This window comes from Podarcis tiliguerta (genome assembly GCF_965153285.1).
Source record: "Podarcis tiliguerta genome assembly, chromosome: 7".
NCBI lineage: Eukaryota > Metazoa > Chordata > Lepidosauria > Squamata > Lacertidae > Podarcis > Podarcis tiliguerta.
The window spans coordinates 22,893,910-22,918,392 of record NC_139540.1 but is presented as its reverse complement, the minus strand read 5'-3'; the positions used below and the strand labels follow the sequence as shown (position 1 = coordinate 22,918,392).

Sequence of the window (24,483 nt, the reverse complement as noted above, 5' to 3'; positions counted from 1 at the left end):
TGGCTGAAGTGGATGAAATTTATATACAAAGGAGCCCCTCCACAGTGGATTAAGACTTCCAAATTGCAGACAAACTGCTACAGAGCCTCAAAGGAATGTAGGATTTTGGGGGGTGGGGTGGAACTTAACTGAAACTTTTAACCTTGCTAGTTTCAGCATCTGCATATTCCAGGCAGGAAACTAGGACTCCAAAACAATTTAAGCATCAGGGAATACAAGAGTACAGGAGACAAAAGGCATTATCCAACTTCATACAGAAAAGAAATTTAGCACAGAAAGGGGAAGAGAAACTGACAAAACAGCCCCACCTAATTTGCACTCTACAGGTCTGTGAAATATACATTTTAAACCCAAGGATGGGGAAAGATAGAAGAACGCCTTGTTGATATTTAACTGAGCTAAATAGTAGATATCACATTGTAGCTGATTTGTTGAAAATTTTTAAAATATAAACTAAGCAGCACTAGAAAATGGATAAATGAAAACAGTTTTTCAGCATGGAAAATTTTGAACAATCTTCAGAAGTTACTACATATTTGGAAGTCAATACTGTAATCACCACACCCTTAGCTTATATTTTCTATACTATGTTTGCTGAATTTAATCTTTACCCTGAACAGTATTTTTATAGGTTTTAACTGAGAGGCCATAAACTCAGAGTACAAAAGACAATGTGTGTGTTAACTTATGATGTATTAAAGAATGAGCACAGGATTTCAAATGTTGTCAAGCACTTTCATTAGGATTCCATGTATGACCAAACACTGATTGATGTGAACACTGCCACTGTTGTCTGGTAATGCATACACCTCTGGTCATTACTACTGTAGGTAGTATACAATCAATAGCTACAATTAATTTATTTTGGGGGGTCTCTCCTGCTGAGTAATGTGAGCTGAATAAAGCTTGGGTAAAGAAAGTTTGTTTTTGCTAACCCTGCAGGAGACAGAGCCAGTGAATTGCCCAACTCTCAGGAGCCTACAATTTCTTCCATTCACTTTGTAATAATATATTCTCTCTCACACACAGTTAATGTAGTCTTCTACAGTTACAATTAATTTTGTTTGTCAAACACATAATGCTGGTGTTGGTGCATCCCTTGGATAACTAGCATTTGCTGGGCAACTATCACTCTGCATTGTGGCAGGCACATTGTTACTCCCCTGCCATTGCATAGTCTCCCTTGATGGGTCTGTACCCATGCTGTCCTTGGAGTCATGCTTGGTGCAAAGATCATATTTACTGTATTTCAAAGTGAAAGATGTTGAGTCAACAGAAGAGTCAGTCCTCGTCACATTTCCACATTTCCAAAAAGATGCGAGTGCCTAACAGCTTTTAAGGTTTTGGAAGAACCTGCCAATTGTTCATGTTTGAAAGATACAGCAAGTCTTACCAAGAAAATATGTGTTATTGAGAAATTACTTCCAGTAAACGGGTAAAATGTAGGCCATATTAGCAATCTTGTCTTCAAATTGCTTGCATTTCATATAACTATCTCAATAGAGAGGGGAAATAGCAAGCATACATATTTTTAAAACAATAAAATTAAATGCAGTCTCATAAAAAGAAAGGGATAAAGTGCCCTTTTTCAGTGGATAAATCATAAATAAAACTTTAACTTAAGGCTTTTGTTGTTAAAAAAAAAAAGCAAAGAAGAGGAGAAAGCATCTAAATGAAGTTGTGTGTGAAGAACTGGTTTTTCCACAATTGCAGCATGTCCTGTTTTGGATTTCCTATTTTCCTGGGGAATTATATATAAGAACCTACAACACTATAGGTAAAAACTGGTTATCATTCATCTTGATTGCAAGCTTTAAACCACTTGAAGGTAAAGGTAAAGGGACCCCTGACCATTAGGTCCAGTCGTGACCGACTCTGGGGTTGCGGCGCTCATCTCGCATTATTGGCCGAGGGAGTTGGCATACAGCTTCCAGGTCATGTGGCCAGCATGACTAAGCCGCTTCTGGAGAACTAGGGCAGCGCACAGAAATGCCGTTTACCTTCCCGCCGGAGCGCTATCCATTTGTCTACTTGCACTTTGACGTGCTTTCGAACTGCTAGGTTGGCAGGAGCTGGGACCGAGCAACGGGAGCTCACCCCATTGCAGGGATTCGAACCACCGACCTTCCGATTGGCAAGTCCTAGGCTCTGTGGTTTAACCCACAACGCCACCCGCGTCCCTGTTTTTCAGCATACCTAAATGGTTTAAAGGGACGCAGGTGGCGCTGTGGGTTAAACCACAGAGCCTAGGACTTGCCGATCAGAAGGTCGGCGGTTCAAATCCTAATGAGCCTTATTTAATAGTCTTCTTTAAAGTTTGATGCAAATTGTTAGAATTCTTACTCACCCTTCAACATGAGGTTCTAAGGTTGGTTGCAATAATTTAAAGATACAATATTTTAAAATAACGAACTACAGTTCAGAGAGAGGGTGTCAAGGGCCAAGGTAAAGAGATGTCTGGGAGTTGTGGCAGTGGTCTTTTGACCATCCATAATCAGTTTAAATCTCCAGAGCACAAAACAAATCTGTTAACACTATCAGAAAACAGTATTAGATTAAAATAGAAATAATCTACCATAAAACATTATAAGATGCTTTGTAAGTATTTATTTATTACTAAAGCCAAACAATTGTGCTAAGGCTCTCTGAGAAAAAGGACAGTCTGAAACATGAAATGGGATCACAACACAAAGAGATAATTATCAACCAGGATATTTTAAACTGCTACTTTGTTCTTATATATTATCTGGTGCATGACTTTTGAAGCAGGTGAGTAATATCCTGTTCTCTTCTAATCTCATACAGGACTAATGCCTGAATCCAGAGATAGCCTGTTGTTGCCTGTGACTATGTACAAAAAACTATGCAACTATTCACGTATGAATAGCTTCTAGAAGAAAGCATCTAAAATTTGACACACACTGCTGCAGAACCAATAAGGGAGAAATCATAGCCCAGGAGTTAAATGAATACTTAAGGATGAACAAAGACCAGGCCTCCTTACTTGCACTCATCTCACCATTTTCAGAGTGGTAGGTTCATAGCTCCAGTGCTTTTAGAATTTGAAAATTGGAAAACAAAAAAGGTACAGAAATTTCTTCCACAATCAATAGACCTTTATAACTACTTGTAATATATTTAAAAATGGCTGAAAAATAGCTGGTTTCTGCTTTTGGCAGTGTAATAGCTGAATAACAGGAAATGGTTCAGACTACAAAAACAACTGTTAAAGTTAAAACACATGCATTGGAAAGCATGTGATTCAGCCATGAAAAGAAATGATTTTATTATGGGAAGTGCTATAAATTTCATCTTCAAGTGTTGAACATGAGAAAGAATATAAGCAAGTCAGTAGAACAGAATTACTTCTAGAGTCAAATATATGCTGCTAAGCTAACAACTAAAAATATCTAGTTGCTAATATGGAAAAGATAAGGAAGAAGTAGCCAATACTAGTTTGCCCAAAGTGAATAAAAGTTTGCTACAGTTCAATTTCTATTACTGGAAGATATACATTTCCTTTTTTATATTTTTGCTGTGAAGTTAAATCTTTTTAAATAAGTGGATTCCAGTTTATCTGGAAACAATTGGTGCCACTCTGGAAAGTCCTAAGGAATAGGAAGGGAAAGTCATCCACCAGCTCATACAAATTCCTTTAATCTTTTAAGAAGTGTATATTGGGTTATGTGTGATCGCTGAACTTTCAACACTATTTTAGTACCTACTTAAATCCTCACATGTATAACACTAGTAATTACAATGCACTATTGACATTATAAAGTGACTACCATTGAGGCAGTCAATGGGTGCATCAGCTCCATGGATGTTGGCAACATGGCAGGAGACAGAGCCAAGGAAGCTATAAATACATAGATTTCCTAAGAATACTAGACCAAATGATACAAAACATCATTCATTTATTCCAAAGACTTCGAGTTCACCAAAAGCCCCCAAAGTAGCTACACAACCTGCATAGAAGGTAACCTCCTAGATAACACAGATGCTCCTTGATAGGGGTAGGGAACCTTTTTCAGCTTAAGGGCAGCACTGTTCTAGGCAACTTTCCAGTGCCTATATGACAGTGGTGGATGGGGCCAGAGGTGAATGTGGGTGGACAACAAGTGTAAATTTTACCTCTGTACAGTAGGCTAGTTTCTACACACAACTTATGCCCTTCGCTATTGTCCACCTTGAGAGGGAATCACTTGCGGGTATTAAGTAGGGATAGTAAAAGGTGTGGCCTGGGGAGATTCCCAAGTGCAAACAAACAGAGGCTAGGGGGCTGCATTTGACTCCTGAGCCTGAGGTTCCCTACCCCTGTTCTAGAAATATTACTCTTATGGCTCTCTGTTATGATTGCTGCTGAAGTTGTGTTAACTTCTGATTTGATATGACAGTTGTGTTTTATGGTGTATTTGTGTTGCTATTGACTGGTTTTAAATTTTGAACTGAATGTTTCAAATATATACAACACCCAAGAGAAAGTTTGTTATCAAGCAGCTGATAAATGGAGTAAATTTAATGGCTAAAGGCTCAAACCCTTCAGAAGGGTTAAATGGCCTATGGGGGGATTAGAGCAAAGCAAAAGACACATGCAATTCTGAAGCCCCAAATACCTTGGCACCTATGACCAACATGTAGTAATATGGGGTGAAAAATTTTCCGCAGGAAGTTTTCTACCACTATATTTTTCCATTTTAAAAATGTTCCTTTTCTAAAAGTACATTTTCCCCATAAAATTGTTTTAACATAATGAACTGATACAATAACAGTAAAGTTGCAGTTTCAAACATGCAGTTTAATATTTTAGGTTCCTAGGAATCACAGCTTGCCTACCCTTGTGCATGCCTGCATACCCATATCTCCAGCCCATTTCTGGAAATGGGATGGGATAGTAAAACTAAACGTCTAAATAATCCAACTATGCCAAGTCAGATCCCAGTCTATTCAAGGCATTTGAAATTTTTTGAACTAAAGTGCCCTAAAAAACGTTTTGCAATTTTTTTGCAGGGCAACAGCAACACAGTATCAATTATTGTAAGGATATATGCTTCTTACAGTTAAATATTTTATTCATGATTTTCCTAGAGGCTTTAGGGGACTTTCTGGGTTTTGATAATATAAACACACTGATACTAAATGTGTTAAAAACCTCAAGTGAAAAGAGATATTGATGAAAATCTAAAATTTGCTTAATATTTAGACTCAGTAAGCCCTTGGAGATTCAAGTTTGGAACTCCCATTTCCAAAACCTTTGAACATACGGCATCATGGGTAAATATTTAAATCAACAATTGACAGAACCACACTAGCACATGCATAAATGAGCCAAATTTTTGTATGGTATTACTGTGGGCTTCATATAGGACCCACTGACTAGCAAATAGTAACAGGTGCTGGGATCCAGGAGATACCATCCATATATTTCTAGAATAATCCATTGAACAACTGTATTCTTATTTTAGGTCCTTCAACTAGCTGATCTCTGCAATTTGTTGTTTGATTCTACTAACCAGAAAGAATGAACATTTACTTCCCAGCTCATGACGTAATGGCAGTTTGTACAGTAACTGATATGGCTTATGAAAAAGTTCTGGGCCCAATCTAACTAAATAATCTTGCCTAATATTCCTGCACAAAGACAGCCAACCCAAAATCTGCCTGCCTCTAAGCAAATATAATTCTGCAGTGTGCGCAAACTACATGACTGAAGGTTTGGGTTATGTTCCTAGGTTGTATAAAAGCTCTATATATTTTAATTGCTATAGCAACCATATTTATTAACTTGCTATATTTGTTTGACTGCCCAACATGTTCTCTAGAGGCTCCAAAAATTAAATAAAATGCCATATCAAGAACACAAGCTAACCAAGATGTTTGTTCAGGAAATGTTACAATTTCAAAATGGAAAACTTGATTTAAAAACCAATCTACCCTTTTTCCAGAATGTGCAGTGTCCTCCATGCAACATTTCATTTATGTAGAGCTTCCACCCAAAGTTGCTTCTTCCTTCCTCAAATGATCCCCCTGCCCCCACATAAGCACATTATATTCCAAGATAAGATGGTACAGAAACAGTACTACACACATGGCCATTAGAAGCATACATGTAATTTTACAATTCATTACAGGGTCATTAGGGAACTTCCACATGAATGCCAAGGTCTTTGTACAACATCTGGAAAAAATAACCTCTATGACATTAAGGACTTGCCAATGAGTCCTTATGGATACCAATTAGCCAAGCAAGTTTGCATGACAACCCTATACATGTCTACTCGAAATTTAAGTCCCACTGAGTTACTCCCAGGTAAGTGTATAGGATTACAGCCTTCAGTGTCTATAAAAAGAGAATAACACCATTCCAGAGACTTCCCTCAATAATAGCAGCTCATATGTAAATACAAGCATAATAAAACTAAACAACTGAAGCATCCTTACGGGGTTAGGGAAAGGCAAAATATTTCACTTAAAGTGCAGTGACTCTCAAGAGCATGAACAATGAAATACAAAGCCATTTTTACTGTGAGAGTTAGTGATAATTGTTAAAGCAAAACTGAATAATATAACTGGATGCAAGAAACAAATTTTTAATAAGCTAAGATAATTACTGATATGCTAAAAAGCATAGATTAAAACTGCAGAGTGGGAGGAAAGGAGGACCTTTTTCTGCCTCCCCACTTCCAGCTACTCTCTGAAGACTGGAGACCCTCTAAAGAATATCAGGGGGGCAGGGCAGGGGAAGGACCAGAGTCCAGACCATGTGAAAAATGACATAATATTTAAGCTGCAGTTTATTCATTTTCAGCTTCATATTCTTGTTATTAAAAAAGTGTGCTTAGACATTCCATTGTTGCACCCATAACTTAGGTTTAAGGTGCCATTTAGCCCCTAGCTTTCATATCTGTTTCTAACACTGCTTTGTTCTTGAAACAAAAAGGTGAACTTGATCCAAAATAAGTTTATTTTAAAAAATTCTAGACAATTTTGTCTGTTGGCTAGAGTAATTTTTAAATATCTGAATGCCTCAGTTTTTTCTAGTGTAAAATAAATGACGTTACTGTACTTCTATTGTTGTGATAAAATGGAGGTAGGAATTTATATCATCTAAACTGGATGCATTCAACTCAAAATATTGCCATCACATTTCTACTGTGACATGTAGCTTTTACTGTGCAGTGTCTTTCAGAAAAGCAACCCCTTTTCTCTCCAAAGCAGCCTCCAGGGCACATCCTCAAAATGTACAATTACTGAAGGGATGGAACAGGAGCAAGGTGGCCATAATAATGAGTTTTTAAAAAGGCAAGCTTAAGTTGTGTTATACCTGCCAAAAAGGTAGGAAGAATTTGGTAGAATAGCTCTATGCTATGTAGATAAAATAAGCTGCTATCTAGGAATTTTCCCTATGGAAATGTACACAAAAGTTAAATATGATTAACAGGTAAAGGTAAAGGGACCCCTAACCATTAGGTCCAGTTGTGGCCGACTCTGCGGTTGCAGTGCTCATCTCGCTTTATTGGCTGAGGGAGCCGGCGTACAGCTTCTGGTCATGCGGCAAACCAGAGCAGCACACGGAAACGCCGTTTACCTTCCCGCCGGAGCGGTACCTATTTATCTACTTGCACTTTGACGTGCTTTCAAACTGCTAGGTTGGCAGGAGCAGGGACCAAGCAACAGGAGCTCACCCCGTCACGGGGATTCGAACTGCCGACCTTCTGATTGGCAACTCCTAGGCTCTGCTGCCATTTCCCAATTCCTAAAGGAAGTCATCCAGTCTTTTTGCTGAGGATCTCCTCAGGACAGTATCTTTTCTCCAGGGAAGGAAGTTATACAAACACAAGGAAGCAAATAAATCCACCATATGAAAAGGTGTTACTATTGCCCCTACTAAGTCACTTACAAGACAGAATTGTGTATTTAAATATTTTTATTAAAGATCAGTCTGATTTGCAAGCATCTTACATTTCCAAGGTTGTGGCTACACAAGGGTAAGAGTGAGTTCAGTTTTGTTTTCTTTCACCTATGTGCACAGGACTTTCCGCCTTCTACAGCAGAATCTGACACTGCCTTAAGTAAGGACACAGAATACTGGATGGGAGAGACTTCTATATCCATACAATATTTCCTTTTGGTGATATATGCCACATGGTTTTGCTTCATGTTAAGAATGTTCCATTTGTAGGTCCTAAAATAATTCTATGCCAGGTCAGATTGCCTAATGACAGATTTAGCAAAAGTCTTGAAAAGGTAGCAGCTTACATATTTATCTTGCAACATGCAATTTAAGGAATTATGTTTATTGCATTAATGCTGTGCAAAAACTGAGCTATAAAGACATAAGTGGTTTTTGGTCTTGAGAAGTTAAAAGTGAAAGAAAGCAGAACAGCTAGAAAAAGAACAAAATGCAGGTAAGCTTAGGGATCATATCTTAAATAGGAACTGTATCTCAAAAGGATGATACATGTCAAGATATAGCTGCAAAGCTTGGAGTTTATTTAACACAGCTTATGTGTTTTCAATACAGAAAATAAATGATTTATTAATTTATGGAAAAATGGAGTGCTATATACAATGCAACTCAAGAGTCATTACCTTCTTGGAGGAAATCAACCTCCATGTGCCAGTCAGATGTACATATTAAGCCGGGGAACCTTAAAGATCATGCTCAATCTTGTAATGCTTTCATCTGTTGAATTAGTCCATTATATATTTTGCCAACTAAGTGAAAGTGGAACTTAAGAGCTGAAATACAAACAAAAGGAGAAAGCAGCATTAAGCCATGAACAATAGAAGGAATCCCCTCTAACAATACACAAAAAAATGTCTCAAGCAGTTGATGCAATTTCCATAGGAAGGAAGGGAAATGTGGACTGGAGATGGTGTAATTTTATACATCAAGGAGACCAAGCTAGATATTCCCAAAAGGGTAGCCACCTTCACAGAACCAATATGGGTAGCAATACCAAGGCTGAAAGTGTGATTCAATACTGGGGAAGTACTATGATAACCCTGACCAATATGCCCACAATGATCTTCAGGTGGCTAATAAATCAAGAACGTCCCTAAAAGACGACCTTGCTGTAGTAACAGGAAACTTCAATTACCCTTCTAAAGACTGGATACATGCATGTTCCACTTATGACAAAGAGGTAGAATTTCTAGATCCCTAAATGTCTGTGTATAGGTATAATGTGGGGTGTATGGGGTGTCAGCAGAAGAGTACCACCTTTGTGGCTCCCAGAAGCTGTCAGCATGTGACACAGCCACAATGCTGAGAGGGGGCCCTGTAGAGGTCACTAGTGCAGCAAAAACGTGTGAGGCAGCAGTTTTAAGTTACCAGTCTCTGCAGCCGTAGCAGGTGCGGTGATTGTCCAGAAGTTTGACTTTACCCCTGGAGACACACTCCATTGTCAAAAATGACTGTACCTAAAATAGTTGGTCATCGAATGAACCAGAGGGGCAACAAGCCTGGACTTTTACGTAGTGCTCAAGACTTGATGCAATATGTGTTGCCAAACCAACTGGCCACAGCAACTACACAGTGCTTTCAAATTCTATATATATGTAAGTTGACAATTGCCAAAAAAATCCAACAGTCACACCTGATTTCAAAAGAGGAAACTTCTTAAAAAAAGAGGATTGGTAAAAAGGAAGTTGAAAGTTAAAGTGAAGACCATCACATCTTTCCAGAGCACCTAGGGTTATTCAAGCCACAAGTAGCTGGAACGTATGTGGTACGGCAAACAAGGAAAGGCACCATCAAGGCCAAAGGGATGTCACCATAATTAATGAGCAGAGTCAAGGAAGCTTTTAAGAGGCAAGAAGACTTTCTTCATAAAATGGAAGCCCTCTCCAAATGAGAACAAAAGGGAACATGAACTTTGACAAAAGAAATGCAAGCAGACAATAGTGATGCAAAAAATAATTCGAGGAGTACAGTGAATAGCTAATGAGAACACTTTGTTCTTTCACTGTTTAAGTAAATCTATCTTAACAGGCTTAGTTCAGAATGCTAACTTTACTTTTATGAATTTGAACTGATGACCAGTGATCATAGACCGATCTCTGTTTTCAACCTAGTAATTAAAAGAGAAAAGTTATAGATCAGTGGTCGAGCATCTTATTTGCATGCAGCAGGCCCCAGGTTCAATCACTAGCATCTCCAGGCAGAGCTATTAAAACTGCTGCCTAAAACCTCAGGATGTAGACAATACTGAGCCGCCTTTTATTATGTCAAACTTTGGTATATCTAGCTCTATTATCCACACTGACTGGCTGCAGCTCTTCTGCATTTTAGGCAGAGGTCTCCCCTAACCCTACCTGGAGATGCAGGAATTGAACCTGGGGCCTTCTATATGCAAATCAGGTGCTCTACTACTGAGCTATATCCCTTCCCCTTCAAATGCCAGTACCTATGATCATTCATTTTAATCAATTTCAAATTCATAAGACTAAAGCTGGACTTCTAAACTAAGCCTGTTAGTTTGGACAAATTCACTGAAATAGTGACTGAATGAAGTGTTCTCATTCACTATTCCATCTTTAACATGTTAATTAAGACAGTTAATCTGTTTAGTCAGAATCTGCTTATCATGAACACTAAATACTTTATAGCGGGTAAAAGTAAGAACTCAAATACCAGTCCTTCTACTTGCACTTTTTAAAAACAACAGTTTTTATTTTAAAGAAAGACTAACAGAACTTCAATAAGGTTCTGGGGCTATGTATGATTAGCACATTTAGTCCTACAATTCCACAGTCCCCTCCACAAGCACCCTCTGACCTTTGTGCAACTCTCAGTGACTTTAACTGCACCGATGTGACCAACCAGTGCCTACAAAAATGTTTTACATTAGCAAATTCTGTGTCCACCAAGTGGAAATAAAGGTGGATTGTGGTAGAAGTTATACTATTGTCAGTCCTCCCCCACACTTTTACAATCAGCAGCATTCCAATCTGGGCACTGAAAGCACACTCTGAAGTTTTGGTTTCAAACCAAGAAACTAGCAAAAAGATCCCTCAGGCAGTACAGTTGTGGTTGCTGGTGAAATACTATGGGGAAATTCCACATTACTTCATATTGAACTCTCGGTGCAGTTCATTTGATCAGCAACAGCTCTCCTTTCATTAGACCTAAGCTTTTTAGATGTACTTCTGATGCCTATGTAGCTCTCAGGGCTTAATGTTAAAGCTCCCATGTCCACTTGTATAAAAAGGATCCCACTTCCGCAAGCTACTAAGCTGTGCTGTTATTCATTAAAAACTCTTCAGACAATGGTATCACCCAAGTCAGCCTCACAGGAGTTCCAGGCATAAGTAGTGAAATGCCAGTGACCACCTACAGGGTGAGTTGCATTGTAGTTGCCTTTTTCGTTTTTTAAATTCAATACTCCTCCACTGAGAAATACTGTACAGTTCAATAAAGTATTTAAATATATCAGACTGCCCTTTGAACACAAGCTTCTTTAAAGAGATTACATTTAAGGCTACCCAGCTTATTCAACCTCCCCAAAAGGCAGGGTAGGGGAGGACGACGGAATATCCACATTCCCAATAAATTGTAATCCGAGGGGAAAGGGAAGTAGCAGCAGCAGCACTGCAGCCTTTATAGGACAAAAGTTAGCTAGTCTCGCCCCAATTTGGAGTGGATGTGGAAAATTTCCCCCTCCCCTGGGAGTCAACTTCCTCGTAGTTTCGGCTGTGCGTGTGTTAGTGGGTCTTTCTAACGCTTTCGGTTTTACAGAAAGCCCCATTTCTGACAGAAAACGGTTCTATGTCACAACTTCTAAAAGGGGTCTTTAATAAAAATTACTATTTTTTTCAGATTCCACCCCCCCACCCCACCCCAAGGCGGAGAATGTACCTTTGTTTTACAAGAAGGAAGTGCAAACAGAGACGCTCCGAAGCTGTATGAGAGAAAGGAGAGGGCGTTTTTCCAAAGTCCTTCCCTCAGAAAAAAATTAATAAAACTTATTGGGGTGTGGAAGCGATCGAATATGGAGTTTCCACCCCCCTCACCCCACCCCGAGTTTCTCCTCGGACTTTGCCCCGCGGAGTGGATGAGGGTTTCAAAGTCTTTCCAGTGTTGCCCCCCCCCCGGGGGCGGGGTGGGAAAGAGAATTTACCCGGCGGCTTCGGAGAACAAGGCGGGCCCCACGGCTGGTTGCTGGCCTCCCCCCTCTGGCGGCCCAGCAGGGAGCTGAGGGGAGACAATGGCCACGATGACTTCACCCTCCAGCAATGCGAGGAGCAGCAGCAGCAGCAACGGCCGCCGCCGACTAATCCCCTCTGAGCGCCCGTGAGCGGCGGCCTGGGAGGGACCCCTCAGTGGAAGCCTCCCCCCCACCTTCAGGCGCCAGTTCGCTCGGGGAGCCACTCCCGCCCGCCCGTCTCCCTGACGGGCGGCTTCTTCGGGGACCCCTCCGCCCCCCCCCCCCCGCGACCAACTGCCGACACCTCGAGCCCTCACGGCAGAGGCCCTCGGAACGTCAACGGACGCCCGCCTGTCCCTTGCCTTCCCCAATACCTTTTTAACTCCGCCGAGACGGCGGCAGTAGCAGCAGTCTCCACCCGACTGGGCCCGGCCCGGCCCCGCGCAGGAAGTGCCTGTGAGGAGGAAAAAGAAAGCGGAGCGTGTGAGGGAGGCGGGCGGGCGGACGAGCGGGGGAGGCGCAAGGCGAAGCGAAGCTACCAGGCCCCAGGCAGGGCTCGGGTTGGGCTTTGCCCGGCCGGGAGGAGGCTTCTTTCCGCCTCTCTTTCTCCCCCTGCTGAGATCACAGACGAGGCGGGGCCGCCGAGCGGTTGAACCCGGTGTCCGTCCCGCGCGGGAGGAGGGAAGTCTCGGGGATGTGGGGGGAGAAAGGGGCAGGAGAAGGCGGCATTTTTATCCCCGCGCCTTAGAGGGCGGAAGCTGCTCCTGGTTCCTTTACCTTGCCGACACCTGAGAGGTAGCAGCCGCGCTGCTCTGCCAGGGAATTAAGCTCACCTGACGCTCGCACACCCGGAGTCTCAAGGACTAGGGCTGCAAGCTCCGCCACGTATCTGCGAGTAAGCTCCATTGAATTCAGTGGGGTTTACTTCTGAGTAGGATTGCTCTACAAGAGGGTTTATTGCGGCGTGTGGCCCACCCACCCCCTTTTTTTGGCACTGGAACCCACTCCTGTCACAGTCTTTTAGCCTTGACGGTAGGTGCCCCCCAATTATTATTTTTAGTTATTTACATAGTAATACCTGTTCTTTATTTAGGCTTTATTTATTGCCTCCGGCATTATGTCAGCCGAAAATTAGTGCACTTTTAAAAACATGGGGAGGGGGGAGTGCTCTCCTAAACATGTTTATGCAGAGTTAGATGTCTTCCCCTAATAAGTGTGCTTAGGCATCCAAGGGAAAAGCTGGATTTTTGCTTGGTATGCAACTTTTATAGTATTCCTGGGGAAGGAGGGTTTAGCAATCTAATCCAATGTAAAACAACCTAGTAAAGTATAAAATGCCCTATAATACATTGAATTGGAAGAATAAAAGAAAACCTATCTTACTGAAGAATGATGTGTAGTTTCTTTTAGAAACTTCATACTGTAGGGTTTGTTAACTGTTTTCTAGTAAAAAAGTTGAATTGGACATTTCTTTAAACATCTAAAAAGAAATAGGCGCTTCCCTACTCCACTGGTTTATACCCAGATTATAGTGTGTTCCAGGACGCAGATAGGTGTTCCTATGTTTCAATACAGCTCCACAAAGAAAAAGATAACATGCCAGGGAGAAAGCTGAACTGAGGCATTCTCCACACAAGGGAGTTTTGTTTTAAAGAAGAACATTCAAGCAAGTCAACTTCTACCTGTTTTTCCCAGCAAGTACTAGTCACTGGATTCTACTGGATGGATTTTACTGGACCTTACAACTTTTGGAAAATGCCCTTCAGTTTTCTTGAATGGTGTTCCATGGTTGCTATGGGGAAACTGGAAATGCTGGTATGCATGTGTTGTTGTGTCCAACCTTTTTCAGCAAAGACATATAGTTTGAAATACTGTATATGTCTCTTTTCCTTCTCACTCACGCAACTACAATTAGTTACTCTCCTCTCTGCAAGGCTGAGTGTCGATGTGGGTGAGACAACAGAAAACCCAGTAGTTCCATCATCCATAAACCACCTCCTCACACCCACATTTTCTCAGAAGTGCACTTTAATTAGTTTTTAAACCAGTAGTAAGTGTATTTATTATTGGTCTCCACACTCATAATTTATGAGTAAATCTCAGAATAATTTTCTTTTATACTTCCAAACAGGCCATGCTACTTCACACCCACACTGAAAGTGTCTCAAAAATATTTTGTAAAGTTGTTCCACTTGTTGATTTTAGTTCACACACATTGTGTTTCCTCAGTAAATGCATGATGGAGAATTTCCATTATAAATTAAAGTCAGCTTCCAGTAGAGAAGACTAAATATTAAAATTACACACATACCCAACTATATTATTTATGAACAGCTAATCCTAACTGACTCTTAGCACACATCCTTGTAAGGTGTGTGAAGCTTCCCCAGTGAAGCTGGACTCTTGGTAAACCAGCCTGTGTTCATTGCTTTTTGTATTTCCTGCATGCGCACAATGACACCATACAGTGACCCTGTTTAATACATGTTCAAATCTTAATGCTTTTGTTCTTTGACAACTGCCTTTCCATAATTTCCTCCTATAGGAAAAGCTACATTTATACTGTATGCCTATGCATTTCTAAGTAACATATAGAGTGATATGTGACTGATAATGCATAACTTTAATAATAACTGGTTGAGAGCAACAGGAAATAATGTAATCACTGTATCATTGAATTAGTCATTTTTCTTAGAACTACCCTTTGAATTAAATTTACTTTCCTTTGTTACATGTGGCATTAACCATATGTTCATACCGAAAACTGTATGACCCTCCACAGGCCTTCAGTTGTTCCTTATCAATCAATACACCAGAAGTAAGTTTGCATATATGGAATGCAGCCTTAAACAATAGTTGGGGATGCAACTGTGTAATGAAAACACAGGCTGTATAGCCATGCCATATGTATAACTGTGCAGTCAGATTTATATTTTTCTTGTATCATATTGACTTTTTAAGGATTACAACAGTAATTCAAAGTAGTTAAATTACTTTTGGACCTCATGTTCACTGATAAGTAAAAGTACAGAAGAAAAATTGATACTTGAATAAAGCAATATTGTTATGAACTTGTTGACCTGCTAATTGGATTTTTATTACATTTAATTTATTTCATAGCATTTATACACTGCTTGATGGTAAAAAACCTCAGAGTGGTTTACAAAGAGATAAAACAAAACAACAGAGAAAAATTTACAACCATACATGCCAAAACACAATTTTCCTTAGTTTTCATGCCACACCTTTTGCTTCACAAATAACTGTATCATGCTTCAAAATGTAGCTTGAAAGTTTGTTCCTCTAAGTTTTTTCTTGGGCATGATGAAGTACAGAAACAGATCACCAGCAAGGACCAAGGTTGATGAAATATTTTTCCTCCAAGGGAGAACACTCCATTGAAGGAACAGGCCTCATACTGAGTCAGACTACTGGTCCATCAGAGTATTGTCTACTCTGACTGGCAGTTGCTCTCCAGAATTTCAGATGGTACTGCTCCCAACACTAGCATGGGGACTCAACCTGAAACAAATTGTGTGCAAAAGATTCACTTTGTCACTGGGCCATTGCCTTTCTGTTACCTTTTACTAGCTAGTAGTAAGACTAGTATGAACTGCTTGCAATGAAAGCAAAAACTAGAACTAATGTAGAGGAACTGTTGGTCTAATGCGGGGGTAGGCAACCTAAGGCCCAGGGGCCAGATGCAGCCCAATCGCCTTCTCAATCTGGCCCGCAGACGGTCCAGGAATCAGCATGTTTTTACATGAGTAGAATATGTGCTTTTATTTAAAATGCATCTCTGGGTTATTTGTGGGGCATAGGAATTTGTTCATTCTCCCCCCCCCCCTCAAATAGTGTAGCCCACCAAATGGTCTGAGGGACGGTGGACCGGCCCACAGCTGAAAAAGGTTGCTGACTCCTGGTCTAATGGTACCAAACATGGAAATCCTGGCACTGTTAAGGGCTTGTGCTGGTTTTATAACCACTGAAGTTAGAATGGGCTCTGCTTATTGTCTCAACTGTTAACAATTGTTAACAACAAACTGCTAATTTCAGACACACACAAATCTATAAGCTATATGTTTTATCCACCTGCTGCTTCAGCTTTGTCATTCAGCTCCACAAATTTGTGTTGTAGCAAGCGCAAGCAGAAAAATAAGTAACTCAGAAGAATTCAGATATTTCTTCTATTAATAAATGTATTTTTTAAAAAAAGAATTCAGATAGTTCATTACCAGAGATTTCATCCTTCTGGCTGCTTTTTACCCCTAGAGATGAAAGCTCCTAAAAAGAATGATTTCTAGATTAACTCAACTTACTAAAGATATAAAAGGCAGAAATCTTGAAGACTATAAGGAACTTATTAATAATCCAACAAAGGCAATGGAACTTGCTTGACATTCCCATGAATTGTGAAGCCAGATTTAGACCTGAACTGTGCTGTTGTAAAGAGAGAAATGAAATTTAAATTGCCAGGGTTTGCTGTGCACAAACTTGGGTTTGTATTCCCAATTTACCCACAATTGCATTAAAGTTGGTTTCAGCTGCTATGGTGATTCTTCATCTGAAAACTTTCCAAAATGAAATGTAATAATAGCCTAAGTTGCTGAGCTAAATATTGTCAAATTATTGTTTTGGCTGAGTGATGCCCTTTAGAGCAGATTTTTCTGGTCGCTTCTCTATAAAACAGGGGTGGAGAACTTCTGGCTTGCAAACAAATCCTGGCCCACCAAGAGGTATGATTTGGCCCATGAAGCCACGTTTCCCATAGAGTATAAAAGGTGCCAATTTCCTGATCCAGCTTCTACACACGTGTTAAAACATTTCTACACAAGAGTTAAAACAACTTTGCATCAAAAACAATCAGCTGAAACTATTAGTATCTCCCCTTTGTTCAGTTTGGAACTTTGAACTTCATTGGAAAATACATTTTTGAAGCTTTCTAAAAATGGTAATGTAAAAATGAGAGAGATGAAGGAGGAGACTGGCACTCAAGGATAATTTATGCCATCTGCTTATTGCAGTCTGTCAGAGGTTGCCATGAGAGTTTGCTGTGCTTAATGGCATGGCTTAATCGCCTACCCTGGGATGCCCAGTCTTTCTGACCTGAAATGTTCAAAAAAATTGGGTCAACATATAAAGACTATAATGAGATGGAGTCTGAAGTAGGTTTTGTCTAGATCATTTCTTTTCTGTAGTTCACATTGCTTGTTTCCAACTGCCCCATCGGGTCCAGGGTCTAGTAGTAAGTTGTCTGTTCTGTTCCTTTTAAATGCACTTTAAACAAATTTTGTTGCAAGGAAATGCCAAAACAATCCTGCTGGCAGAAGAGAGTAAGGACTTATTCTTCTTCCTTTTAAGCACAAAAGGAGAAGTACAGAACTGTCACTAAAGGTAACGGTAAGTTTGGTAACAGGGCTGTAATTAAGAGAGCAAAGAACAATACAAGTTCTGTGGTGGTGGGGATTCTGTAGGAAGGAGCCTTGAGGGTGGTGACAGCTTTGACTCCTCTACAACAGCTCTTGCTGTGAACAACATGGATTAGTGCTCTTGGGCTCTGTCTGCGCCCGCTTAAAAATGCTGGAAGGAATTGTTAAATACTGGCCGAATGCCAGCGCTCAGCCAACCTTCATAAGCTGCACCAAATCATGAGACAATTGCGTGTTGGCTATGTGCTGATGTACAGCTAAGCCAAGATGTCTAGATTCCAGCCTGATGTGATTAAGAATGCCGTCATGCCACTGGGGCCCAGTTAATTTATTTTGTGATGCAGTAGCTAACAAGAAGATGCCTTCCCATGGCCAGGCTCCTACATCACTGATAAAATGTGAAAGCACTAATCATGTGGATTGTCTGCGTCATGTGGTTACTCCTATGCCAGCTTCAGGACCCCCCCCCCCCCATTTTGGGTCGTAACCCTGATCCTAGCACATGATTCACATTTACAGAATTTTACACCTATTTGCTACTAGCCTGTTTCTCACTTGGAGATTCTTGGACCTCAAATGAGTGAGAAAATCAGCTGTGCCGCGGAATACAAAACACGTTTGTTTATCATCTGTTATTTCAAACATTTTAGAAATGTGCAGTATTATGCAATTGTCTATTATCAACACCTTTGAGAGGCATTTTATGTTAGCCCTACTCAGAGTAGATCAACTGGTGGTTTCAATAACTCTAGCATTGCTGTTTCCCCCCAGAGTTCCTAAGCCTGCAGTACTCTATGGATCTGTTAGGCAAGACAAGGGTGGGGAATTCCTGACTGCTGGTCAAAGCTGGCCTGCCAGGCCTCACTAATCTGAATCTGGACTGCCAGCTATGAGCACCCACAGGATCTCTCCCCCCCCCCGTGTGTGTGGGATATATTGCAAATAGATAAATATCCAGACATCCATACATTAATAATAAGCACCAGAGAGCAGTGTATCTGGTGAATGGGCAGTGCCAAGGCCTGGCTAAACATGGCCTTTGAGAAACTTGTATTCCAGATCTACCCTTACATAGTTTCTTAGTAGGTAGACCTGCTGCTCATCTATGCATAGCTCTGGCATCTAGACATCTTTCCAATCACAACTGAAACCCTCAGTTGTTTTCTGTGGGGTGGCAATCACTTCTCCACCAGCACAAAAAGCTTAAAAACAAACCAAGAAGTTCCTTCTCTAGAGTCTGGGTGTTCCACTCTAGCCTTTTCTTTGTCTAATTAGCTGCTTTCCTAAATGTCAGCCATTCCTCAGACTTCACTCATTGACTAAAAATGCAGACAGGCAGGTATAGCCTAGTTTTTCCCAAAACAAATTTGGTGAATAGTACCTGCACAATGTGTGTCTCATAACTTGCATTCTACAAGGGCTAGAGACTTAGGTTGGGGTTTTTCCTCCAAATAAAAGCTGAGAATTGGGGAGGGTGTGTGTCTCATCTGGAGTGTGTGTGTGTGTGTGTGTGTGTGTGTGTGTGTGTGTTTGCGCACGCAACTGTTCCTCCTTCTCACTTTACATGTATGCTGCCAGCCTCTTCATAAGCACCATCTCCTCTGCTGCTCTGCTTCTGCTTTTCAGCTGAGAACAGTCCTATGGAAGGAGTGGAGCTTGGTGGTGATACAGTAAGAGGACCATTTCTTCCATCATCACCAGCCAAGGATGGTGGCCCATGTAGTTCAGCTTGTTCTCACAGTGGCCAGCCAGATGCCTGGGAAAACCCACAAGAAGAATCTGAGCACAAGAGCCCTCTCCCTTCCTGTGGTTTCCAGCAAGTGAATTTTGTTAGCATTACTGGAAAGGCAGCCGGAAAGGTAGACCATAGCCATCATAGCTAGTAGCCACTGATAGCTCTCTCCTCCATGGATTTGTTTAATCCTCCTTTGAAGCCTTCTAAGTTGGTGGCAATCACTGCTTCCTGTGGGCTTCTAGTTGCAGTTTCCTCTCTGTGCACTAGAAAAGCGTTCTCATTTCTCAGCATGCTGCAGAGAGAGAGGGAGAGAAAATATGTGAAAGGAAAGAGCATGTGGTTCTCTGGTGCATCTCTGGTTATGTCACTGCAGTATGCACTGGGGTCAGGACAGCACCGGTGGAGGATGCCTCTGTAGCATACTGTTTGTTCGAGTTAGTATAAGCCAGAAGAAGATGAGAGGGAGAGTTTCCAAGGGCACGTTGTTATTGCATAAGCATATCTCATATTGGCACCTGCCACCGGGGTAGGAGACTTCCTGGAAGCCCCACACAAGCTGCTCTTGAGCTTCTTGAAAGAGATCGAGAAATGCTCTGTATTAAAAACAGCACCCGTGATCAATAAATGATAAGGCCAGCAGGAGCAGGACCTTGGCTCAGATGCCTCTGTTCCAAATGGCTCCATTGCTGAGTGCTTTGTTGTATCGAATAACATCTTTTAAGAAATAAGGCAACTAGAATAAAAAGTACTCCCTAATAGCAATGCAGTATTATAATGTGCGGGACGTGGGTGGCACTGTGGGTTAAAGCCTCAGTGCCTAGGGCTTGCCGATCGAAAGGTCGGCGGTTCGAATCCCTGCGGCGGGGTGCGCTCCCGCTGTTCGGTCCCAGCGCCTGCCAACCTAGCAGTTCGAAAGCACCCCTGGGTGCAAGTAGATAAATAGGGACTGCTTACTAGCGGGAAGGTAAACGGCGTTTCCGTGTGCGGCTCTGGCTCGCCAGAGCAGCGATGTCACACTGGCCACGTGACCCGGAAGTGTCTCCGGACAGCGCTGGCCCCCGGCCTCTTTGAGTGAGATGGGCGCACAACCCTAGAGTCTGTCAAGACTGGCCTGTACGGGCAGGGGTACCTTTACCTTTACCTATTATAATGTGCAGGTGCACCCCGCCCCCGCTCACACCGCCACATAAAGATGTGTGGTATGGACTGCGCATGTGCGGCATTCCATATGGAGTGCGCCGCCCCGGGTATGGAGACAGTTCCTCTTCCACTGCTCACATCATCCTTGACCAATGGCCCTGTTGGCTTCGTTGAGTTGATGGGAGGTGTAATCCAGCAGCAGGTGGAGAGTTACAGGCTCCCCACCCTGACTCCCAACATATATAATGAAGTTCTACTCATCTCATGTCGTATTGGGTGGCAACTTGATAGAGGACCATTGTGGGAACACCCTCTTTGAGCAAGTGCATCAGGCATCAGAGAAGTGAGATTGCAGGTAGATGTGCATACATACCAGGGTAGCTTTATAAGGTATATGTCTATCAAGACATACAAGGTGTATTTATATCCTATTAGTGCTCCAAGGAACTCAAAAGTGTTTTGCATACTGTTTATTTATTTAATTTATTTCTACCCAACTGTTCAGACAGCTCACAAAAAATGTTAGAAGACAACGGACGAACATACTAGAGAAAACTTTATCAAATATATATATGTGCTTAGCAGGATCAGCCATTCTTTCAGGTCCACTTAAAGCCTGAAAGAGAGGGAGCTAAGCAGAATTCTCAGTGGATGGAATTCCACAAGTGTGGGGGCCACCACTGAAAAAGGCCTTATTCCTGGTAACTGCTAAGCTGATCGCTTTATCAGAGGCGCACAACAGATAGCAGGGCACTCTTAAGCCCAATCTGAGGACCTGGGCAGATTCATACAGGTGTAGGGAAATGTTAAAATAACGTGGTTCCCAAACATTCAGGGTTTTAAAGGTTAGTTACTAGTACTTTAAACTAAGCCCAGAAATGAATGGGTGACCAATGAAGGTGATGCAAAATTGGGGTGATATAATCAAACAGGCTTGCATTTTGCACCAGCTCAAGTTTGCAGACTGTCTTTTAAGGCAGCCCCACATAGAGATTATGACAGTAATGTAGGCTGGGTATTTAAGAGAGTGCGTATAAGAAAGAAGCCCATTTTCCTCAGACAGTAGCCCTTGGAGTGCTCTTAGTTGGGCAGCCCTCTTCAAAATATTTACTGAACTCCCCACCCCCCACGCACAGCAAAGGGGCTGGTAAATTAGATGCTAACACCCACTATCAGTTCTTGCAAAGCACATGCAGGTGGAAGCAGAATGTATCCCCATATTTAGAGCAGAAACACGGGCCTGGCGTCTTCTCCTTCATTACTGGTGAGGATGAGACACCTTTTACATGTGTCTCAAGGCCATTTACAAACACACTATCAAAACAGATAAAATAAGTTTTTTAAACAGTGCAGATGCAACAACCAAATATAGGTCTTAAAACAGTACAAAAATAACACCCAAGGCCATTTCATCCAGCTTGGGAAGTGTGTCCAAACAAAAAGGCCTTCAGTAATTCTCAGAAAGGACAAATAGCGAGTGTCTGTCGTATCTCAACAGGGACACTGTTTCGCAAAATGGGGCCAGCTACTCTGAAAGCCCTGCTCCAAGTTACTGTAGAACAGTGGAGAGAAAGGGAGAAGATGACTTCTGGAGAGCGTTGACCTGGAAAAGTAATGCAAGAAGAGTATCACCCGGGTATAATAACCGCTGGTGGTTGCATCAGAGCCTCTCTCTTTAAACAAATGCTCCCCATGCCAGCAGCTTCCAAGCAGAGTGCTTGAAATAATAGCCACATGGGGCACGTCACTAGATTTTCCGAGTTCTTCGTGCATAGCGAGAAGAAATATGCATTTGCTCAAAGCTTCCCCTCTATTAATTGCTGTGTGAACTTCCTCTATAAAAATCACCCGCGTCTCAACAGTAAAATGTTCCAAAAATAAATACAACAAACCATGTTCACATTACAGGTCTAATTTAAATGTAAAAGCAAGCCAACGGCAAAAGCAAGCCAACGTCCAATAACAACAGCAAACAGAAAAAGCACTCAGCAACCACAGAAAGCAGCAGAAATGCATTTCTAAAGCAGACGCAGATGGCAGAAGGGACACTCTTTCAACCACCTGGGAGCATTTACCTCTCTTGAAGGAGTTAACATACTCAAAAACCATGTTGGTTATATATGACACAGGTCCGAATAATCTGCTTATCACAGATGTTTTCATGGATTTCCCCCCTCTCTCTTTCTAATGTCGAGGGAGCTGAAGCACTGAAATTCTGATAATCCTCACTGTACCTGCTGCTGCTGATCCTTCGTGGGGAGGTTATCACTCCACAGATGAGAGCCTTTTTGAAATGCTAGTTCAGTAGGCTGCTGCATTCTCCTACAATTATTTCAAAGTTCACTAGATTCTCTCTCAATGAATAAATGATACCGTTGCTCTTGTATAGATGCTTACAGCGGCAAAAAAAGGGGGGGCACCTGGGAAGGTCAGCAATTCTGTTACACACAGTGTGTGTTGTAGTATCTGGCGGGCAGCACAGTCCAACCCCCCTTCCCTTAGCTTGGGATGCCGTGTGTGTTGAAATACAGTGGTACCTCAGGTTAAGTACCGTATTTTTCACTCTATAAAATGCACCGGATCATAAGACGCAGCTAGTTTTTGGAGGAGGAAAACGGGGGGGGGGGGGGATTCTGAATCTCAGAAGCCAGAACAACAAGAGGGATCGCTGCGCAGCGAAAGCAGCGATCCTTCTTGCTGTTCTGGCTTCTGGGAGAGCTGCGCAGCCTGCATTCACTCCATAAGACGCACACACATTTCCCCTTACTTTTTAGGAGAGAAAAAGTGAGTCTTATAGAGCAAAAAATATGGTACTTAATTAGTTCCAGAGGTCCGTTCTTAACCTGAAACTGTTCTTAACCTGAAGCACCACTTTAGCTAATGGGGCCTCCCACTGCCACCGTGCCGCCGGAGCACAATTTCTGTTCTCATCCTGAAGCAAAGTTCTTAACCCAAGATACTATTTCTGGGTTAGCGGAGTCTGTAACCTGAAGCATATGTAACCTGAGGTACCACTGTAGGTGGTGGTATCCCTCTGCCAAGCCCTTCCAGCCTCATGACTCTCCCTGAATACAGGAATAGGTGTTATCAGAAAGAAGTCCTGCAATGGGGTGATTTGAGGGAGGACAGGGTGGGCCTGAGGTGGCCCAGGATTTGCAGGATCCCAGTTTCACAGCTGCCCTACAATGGCATCCGGTCCAATCTAACTGATTGGGTACAGATCAGGCCTGATCGTCCTGCACCTTCTATTGCAGCCACTGTGAGCAAAAGGGCTACAGATGTGGCAGTGGTCCAACTGCCCCACCACCCCCTGTTGGTGGCAGGTAGGAGTTAGGGTTGCACCCTGAGTCGTGCTCAGAATCGACCCATTGAAATCCGTGATTTTCAAAGCAACCTACTGGGCACACGTGACCAGTCTGATGCAGTTTTTGAGGGCTTGCAAAAGCACGCTACAAACTCAGTCCTTTCTGTGGCAGGTCCACAGAAGTTAAATTCCTTTCAACCATACAGTTTCAGAGATGTAACTGCATCGTGGTAATTTTCCAGGTGTCCATTTTATTCCACTGATGGCAACTCATGGGTGTTGTTTTCTTCTTCTTCTTCTTAGGAAGGGGACATCAAATGTCAAGCTGGAAGTTATATACCTTATTCACTATCACCCTTTTAAGAGAGTGGCAAAAAGCAGCAACACATGCAGGCAGGATCAGGTGTGCTTAACACGGGGAGCACATTAAAATATTTCTGCGAGCCTAGGGATGTGGACAAGGGGCCACATTTGGCTGATTGCATCCTTTGGTTAGGTAAACTACAGGTGATACATCACCACTGGATCCAAACAGTTAGTCAACTGCCTCTTGATACAGGATCTTTTGGGGAATGTTTTGAATATTCAAAATGAACAGACATTTCCACTTTCCAGGAAAGGTTGATGCAGTCCACGTGTCTGTGTGCAAAGGACAGGCTGTGTGTGTGGTATGAGTCAGAAACAAAGAGACAGGGAGCTGAGCAGGGATCTGTAAGGGTCTGG

At 42.0% G+C, this 24,483-nt stretch overlaps 1 protein-coding gene and 1 long non-coding RNA gene across 20 annotated transcripts in view; one reads left to right on the top strand and one right to left on the bottom strand.

The window, feature by feature from the left end:
• RNF19A (ring finger protein 19A, RBR E3 ubiquitin protein ligase) overlaps positions 1-12,792 on the bottom strand; it is a 55,287-nt gene extending 42,495 nt beyond the window's left edge. For 10 of the 19 annotated variants that reach the window (XR_014513844.1, XR_014513845.1, XR_014513846.1 and 7 more), the window contains exons 1-3: positions 12,527-12,673; positions 11,864-11,943; positions 8,593-8,742 (exon numbers count right to left, since the gene is read on the bottom strand). The gene's annotated coding sequence lies outside the window, so the exon portion shown is untranslated. Of the gene's footprint in view, positions 1-8,592; positions 8,743-11,863; positions 11,949-12,125 lie in introns of all 19 variants that reach the window. The other 9 variants (XM_083450807.1, XM_083450813.1, XM_083450815.1 and 6 more) reach the window with 9 other exon arrangements.
• A 6,523-nt stretch (positions 12,793-19,315) lies between these two features.
• LOC310682304 lies at positions 19,316-22,842 on the top strand. The gene is made up of 2 exons (XR_014513854.1): positions 19,316-19,440; positions 21,955-22,842. It is a non-coding gene; the product is annotated as an uncharacterized lncRNA (long non-coding RNA).
• The last annotated feature ends 1,641 nt before the right edge of the window (positions 22,843-24,483 follow it).